Genomic DNA, 7,800 nt, shown 5'->3' on the forward strand with positions numbered 1-7,800 from the left:
ATATATTGGTGTTGCGTAGAAAGTTCATATAAAGGTAGAATAATTACGATTAACGGAAAAATTAAAAGTCAACCTAAGGAAAACTCTCATAATCATGTTTCCGATCCGTGTAAAATGCAATGCAAAATGGCTGTGAATAAGATTAAAGAAATGGTTGTTCACACACAAATTACTCCACATGATATAATCAGTGGTGTACAAATAGTACCTGGAGTAGCCGGTGCAATTCCTTCAGTTCATCATTTGAAACACACTATACGTAGAGTTCGAATACGTAATCAATGTGCACCGTCTATTCCGAAAACAGTCAGTGACTTAAAAAAATTCTGATGAGTATACTAAAACGATAAAAGGAGAACAATTTTCAATTTTTATTTGACAGTGGAGCATCACAGGATCGAATTTTATTATTTTTGACCGAAAATAATTTAAAATTGATGGATCGATCAACTAATTGGTTGGTAGATGGAACTTTTAAAACGGTACCTTCACTTTTTTATCAGTTATTCACTATTCATGTATTTATTCAACAGGGTGACCAAACAGTTAGTCCTACCATTTATGCATTATTAACCGATAAATCTCAATTAACATATACACGTTTTCTTAAATATTTATTAGAAATAAGACCATCTTTAAATCCTACATCGGTAATAAAACAAGATCGTAGATTTTGAATATTTCTCAATAAATGCATTCAAAACCGTTTTTCCACATGCTGAACAACAAGGTTTTTTTTTTTTTCATTTTTCTAAATGTATGTGGTGACTAATTCAAAATGTTCGTCTAGTCGAAAATTATATTAATAATCCTAACTTTGGTCTTCATATTCGTATGCTAGCTGTTTTGGCCTATGTTCCTGATAACGTTACTAACACTTATGAAGAAATTTTAGAAACACAATTTTATGTTGAAAATGAAGACCTGTTAATTCCATTCTTGGATTATTTTGAGGAAAACTGGGTAGGAAAAATAATAGGAAGACGAAAAATTCGACGCCAACCAAGACATCAAATTTATATTTGAAATTGTCACTATTCTGTCAAAAATGGTCTTCTAACAACAAACAATGCTGTAGAAGGATGGCACAGGGGATCTGCATCTATTATTGGTTCATATTATTTTATTAATAATTATTATCTTTAATTATATAATACAAAATCTTTAGGAGGAAGCCATCCTACTATTTAGAAATTTATTGATGGAATAAAGAAAGTTCAAAATTTAGAAGAATTGAAACGGGAGCAGTAAAATGCTGGAGAACAACCGCGGAAAAAAAAGTGCAAAGACTGTGTTAAAAAAATGTATTCATTAATTCAAAATTATAGTCTTAATGACAATAATAAGAATTTTCTAAAAGGTATAGCGTATAATTTGTTACTAAATGCCTAATTATTTTATTTAAAATAATAACTAAATATTATTACTATTATAAATTAAAAAGTTAGATATTTTCTATAAACCATATTTTCGCTATTAATTACTTTCACTCTTTTTTAAAATTCACTGTTTTTATTTTCGCTATTATTAATTCGCGATTATTACATTCGCCGTTATTGTTTCGCTATTTTGGCCTAGATCCAGTTGAAGCTTAAGTGAACGATTTTAATTATTGATGAATTAACAAATCGTGGTTGTCTGTTTATTTTATATTTAAGTCAACACATAGAAAGCGAGTAACGAGCTGTATAATTGTCGCAGATGTAGATAGTAAGTGTGTGTAGTAGGTGGAAAAATATACACGATGTCAAGTTTAAATGTGTGCAACAATGAACAATAATTATTTAATATGAATTATTTTATATACTTTATTTAGTAGTATTTTTTTTTTATTTATTTTTTTTAATTGTAGAAAATGCATGTTATATATGAAATGTACTTTTTTGAAATTGAAAACTTGTGGGTTTTTTTTTTACTCATAAGTAAAATCCACTGTATTATATTATGTACGATATAAGTGTGCGTGTGTGCGTTTACCATGAGTACAATATTTTAAATAACATACATAACCGTGGGTACTTGTATTACTTATACAGCGAATTATAATAATTTGCTGAGCACGCGATCAAGAAGGAAAATTACTTGCGACTACGCGGCAGCCAATGATCCAACGGAAATTTAAACAAATTTTTACGTGTGCACGCTCGTCGGTTTTCTCCGCGAACGAAAGCAAGAAAAAACTTCGCGTTATCAATCGTACTTTACATGGGTACGTAGTAATACATTTTATATAATATATAATGCATTTATAACATTGTAATTCGCCTTGTTTCGTATCTCATTACCCAAACCGCAATAACAAGACTGCTATCCCGTGTATTATGTACTAAATGTATTATGTACACTGTGCGTGTTCGCGAATATAAAAACGTTTATACATCCGTTTGTCGACTAGTATGTACTCGTATGGGTATACGTCCATGGTGAACTTTATATTTAAAAAATAATAATATAGACTACACGGTCGTACCGATAAAACCGACAGCCGATTTTTCGTTATTGGGATAAAACGTTTTCAAATTAAATTGCGGCCATCGTACCCATAAAAACTATTATAACATTTTCAAATCGTTGTACTGCAGATAGAGCGGCTTATGTAGTGAGCATGGGTGCATATTAACATAAATATATATATTATACGATACGATTATATGTGCCTATCGTACGTGCCCCGTGTGTGTATCAATAAAAACGCAAGACCCGACAAATTGGTTTATTTATTTTCTTTACTTCTATAACGATTTTTTGTGCCAAATAAGTATCCTGTATTTCAACCAACGAGTGTTCTTTCTGCAAGAAGTCACACAACACCTTTGACCGAGTATTGCCGTTCGAATGCGATTATTCAAAAATCGAGCTGAACGATATAGTATTGTATGTTTTATAATTTTGTAATTGGTGCATAAGACCGACGATCTACTCATGTGTACACGACGAGAATCCGCGTTTGCATTAAGGGTAACAACTATAAAAGAGAGAACTAGACAAGTTTGTTTTATAGATTAAACGTATACCTACGAGTTCATTAGTGTAATACAGCACGTAGTTTTTTAAAATTATACACGTTTTTACTCGGTAAAAACGCGCGTATTACGGAGGATTTCCTAATTTCCTTTTGTACTATTGAACTGTTTTGATTTTCTTAGTTTTAACCGGATTTTTTTTCCTATATTATTAACTATACCATGAACTATAATACAGATTATATAATATATCCATTGCAAATGAATGTTTATTTATATATAGAAACTCGTTCGGCGAAGTTTACAGAAAAAAAAAAGCAAATAAATATTTGTCATAGGTAGGTGCATATACGCATAGTAAAATCACTGAACCCCCGCTCTCTTATTATAAACTCGTTTAATTAAACTCAAATTCATCAATTGTGCTGTGTCATTTTTAACGGTGTTTCGAGGTTGGACATTAGATAAAATGTAAAATATAAAAATAGTAGCGTAAAATGTATTAATTTTTTAATGTATTGCATTTTATTTTTTTATATTATTGATAAAAGTATAAAGAGGTAGCAAATATCAGTATGTAAAGCTAAACAATACCCACAATTTTGTGACATGAAAAATATTTACTAATAAGCTATTCATTTTTATATATTTTAAACGTCAATTGTTCCGTTTCACTTTATAACAGTGATTATTTTTGCAAGTCATAGTTTGCCAACATCCACAAGTTCTGTATAAATGTTCATTTAACCAAAAAATCGAGGCTTCGGTTTTCGTTGGGGAGTGGATGAAAATTTATTTTTCAATCCCTTCTTATTTCAATATTCTCTAAATTTCCAAAATATATTTACCGGTTTCCGCTGTGACAGGAAATTTCTCTAATTACCAACGATGGACCGAATAATTTTTCAGTCATAAAATTTAACTATAAATATTATTCGTTCGGCGAATTATAATATGTCGTTTTGAATCAATAAAAATGCAGCTGATGAAATCATTCAACAAAGTTCGTTGTTTTATTATCGAGTGGTCACATGTCAGTATGCAATTGATACTATGAATTAGTACTAATGTTCAATTTTTTTTTTCCTATAAAGGTTTACTATGATTTCGGGGCTTATATTTCTACTATAAGTGGCGCGTTGGTGGTTGAAATCGGAAAAGATTATCTGTGGACGAGAGAAGAGTGCTACCTAAAGTAAACCGAGTGCCGATCGCATTATGGTGCGCACTTGAAAATTGAATAATAATCGAAAAATAAAACGGAAACGACCCATAGGGGGACGGAAAGGTCGTGGTCGGAAAAACGATCCGTCATCTGTATAGCTTCTGGAACCGTGCAGTGGTGTTCGCCTGGAAACAATATTATTATATCGGTTGATGGTTGTAATTCTCTCAGATATCAACCATTTCCGGTTGAGCATCACGAGCATATGATGTATAAGTACCATACGGTGGAACTGCAGTACGTTCGGAAGGACGTAAAGCCGAGATATTCGTCAGCTGACCGACGCCGGCCGCCGTAAGCACACTCATCACCGTGACCTTATCTGCCTCGTGTAAATGGTTTTTTTTAACAATATCACGGTCAAAAGTTCAGTCGGGGTGTAGCGTTAGAGACCGTATTGCAACAGAAAACCCGAAACCTCTGAAACGTACCTACTTGCCGCATATGATATTTTGACTAGTTTTCGCGTGACCGGCGTGCAGAACGTTCTGAGAACACACACTTACGAGTGCACATACCAGAGGCGGCTCCAGGGGGTGGACTAAGGGTCACGCCTCCCCAAGAATTACCGTATTTATAAAAAAATTTATATTGTTAACAAAAAATGCATATTATAATATGGACTATCAAATGACACGCATAAGTAGGTAGATAGGAGCCATAGAGGTATGATGGTAGAAAAAAGTTTCTCTACACTTCGGAGACCTGGCTTTGTTCAAGGATGACTGAAGATAGACTATCCGCATTATGTCTAATTAATGTATATCTTAAAGAAGATATTTTAGATCAAATAGATCATATTATTGATATTTTTGCCAATTTTAAAAATAGATAACTTGAATTTTAGTTGTAAAAATTGTTGTTTTCTTTTTGTTATAAGATTTTGTAAAATTATAACTTGGCCTCCCCTAACCAAAGCTCTGGAGCCGCCCCTGGTGCGAACTGTGACGTTTTCAGGATTTTCAATTGTTTATTTCAATGGGAGGGGTTTAGTGAAAAATCAAGGAGCTATCGCAATATCACTCATCATTAAACTATTATAAATGATTTTTCTTATTGGTGCAACAAATATATTTACGTATATTGAAATATAAATATAAATTATAAATCAAAAAAAAATATATATATAAATAAATAAAAAAATATAAATTATACGACGATTCAAAGCATTTTCACATACCTTACAAATATTGATTGTAAAAAAAAAAAATAATATGGGGTAAGGTTAAGCCCCTTGCGTATATATACACATTACATTATGGATACAATGCGAAACGTAAAATCTAAATAATGATTTGCATTATTCACAACTTTAAAGCTTCAGCTGTCAATTCAGAAAGACAAACAAAGTGATAATATCAAATTTTCCAAAAGGCTTATGAATATTATAAATGGAGTACTTATGTACTAAACGGCCACCGGATCTTTATGGTATTAGCACACTGAAACAAAACACGAGTCTTGACCGTTTTTCGATCGTAGTATTGTAGGTGTTTATTTTATATAATATTTTTCATAAAAATCCGCGCGTTCCGCACAAGACCGATGAATAATACAACAGGGTCGTGTCTACCATACGCGTGTACGCGTATGGGCTGGACGAGAAATTTATCGAAATATTTCGCCGGTAATATTCGTAACATTCGTAATATTCGGTATAAAAATAATAATGTTGTTTCGTCGTCATCATAATATTGTGCACGTCGACACGTGTAATAACTAGCATTTTGGTTTCCCATCAAATGTACACGAGTAATTTATTATTACATTACTTAGAGGCTGCGCACGGTTTACTTTTATCATAATCTCGTTTTGCTAGTCACTTTACGTTTCCTTAACCTTATTCATTTATATATATATATATTATAAATACAGTACACACACGTTTTCAGGTGCGCACCTTTGTTGACATTTGTTAAGTAATAACGTTTTGAAAATTAATTTATTAATTGTTTTTCTTACCTGCGTAGGTCCGCGTAAGAAACTCGGATGATCCCCTGGGTATAGTGCTGCACGTTTTCATTCGTATACACCGTGCATCAAAAAAGTCCGAAAACGTTCAGTCACGTAAAATCAACCATACGTGACAATACTTAATGATTGATTATGTGTGTCGGCATCCAATGCTTAATTAATAAACCATATTATGATACTATTACCATTTTCATGCGCACACATGTAATTAATCGGTTATTCGATGGTTAGGTACGTATCACCATATTATGCGTATATATATATATATATATATATATATATATATATATATATATTTATACATGTCAATTTTATGTTATATTATCTTAATATTTTAAAACACGTATTCAAGTGTTTCGCACTTTTTAGATGCTCTGTATAATATTATATAGAGCCACATTTCTTTATTCGCAAATCCCAAAACCGTCTTCGTATGACAACACTAAATAGGTATAATATTACATGTAGTTATACGTTAATAAAATTAATGACAAAAAGTCCACTCCGGACGAGCTCTTGATTATTTTTTAAAATTGCATTTTGTTTTATCTTGAAAACACATTATGCTTATTTTAGTCATACCCACATCACGTGATATATTTTGTTATTATTATAATATACGGGTATAATTTTTAACACCTACAATATTAATACGAGATAAAAAAAGTTGGCAAACATTTTTTACTTAACATTACATATAATTTAATACATAATACAACCTTATAAACGTTTACACGACGCTTACGCATTGTTTATTGTCCTAAAATTACAATCACAAACAGCACAAGCTGATACCCGTTTTATCGTATTATAATATTATATAATTATAATAAAACTGCTCACTGATAAGGACGCTTGATTTCAAATCCACAAGGATAAATCCTGCTCTTCGTGTCGTAGAAACTGCTATTTTTAATGACTTTGTGTGTCCTTTAGTAAATTATTACGCAAAGTTTGTTTATGATTTACCATAGTTATTACTTAATTAGTTTTCGTCGTTGTAGGTTTGACTCAAGAGATGATTTTGGAGTTGACCTCGGACACCATTGGGAGTTCTACGAGTAGTGTCCGCTGTAGATAATTATATAAACCGACCCAACATAACAGTCGTTTATTTAATTACAGTCGTCCACTATATTATATGAATACATAAATCGGTGGATGGATTGGAAAAATTGTTCCATTATATTAACTGTTTCGCAAAGTAAAGATATTATTGAGCATAATAGTTAATCACGGTTTTTGCGATATAAATATTATAATTTATAACATTTGTAATAAACGGTAATATAGGCATTCCGTAAAAATTCCCGTCTCAACGATTATTATTTTTTTGATTTATGATTAAAAAAAAAAATTGATTGTATTTTCGTCAGTTAATCGAAATTATTAAGGGTACCATAAAAAAAATTCGTAAAATGACTTACTTCAAAATATTAATTTGAAAACATTTTCTACATGATATTTAATATGATTGTAATGATCAAGGTTATTTTTCTAATCGAAATCGTGTATGTAGACAACAAAAAAAAAAAACAAATATCAAAGTCAAACTATTACATTCCTCATTTTACTCAAAATCTAAAATATACTGTATTATTTATCGATATAAAATTCAAATACCTCTCACCCAGGTGT

The 7,800-nt window shown here is 31.3% G+C and overlaps 1 pseudogene; it reads left to right on the forward strand.

Annotated features, from left to right (window-relative positions):
• Nucleotides 1–281: 281 nt before the first annotated feature.
• Nucleotides 282–7,227, forward strand: LOC112683881 (annotated as a pseudogene).
• The last annotated feature ends 573 nt before the right edge of the window (nt 7,228–7,800 follow it).

Source organism: Sipha flava, unplaced genomic scaffold (assembly GCF_003268045.1).
Source record: "Sipha flava isolate LNK unplaced genomic scaffold, YSA_version1 237_pilon_pilon, whole genome shotgun sequence".
In the NCBI taxonomy this organism is placed as follows: Eukaryota; Metazoa; Arthropoda; class Insecta; order Hemiptera; family Aphididae; genus Sipha; species Sipha flava.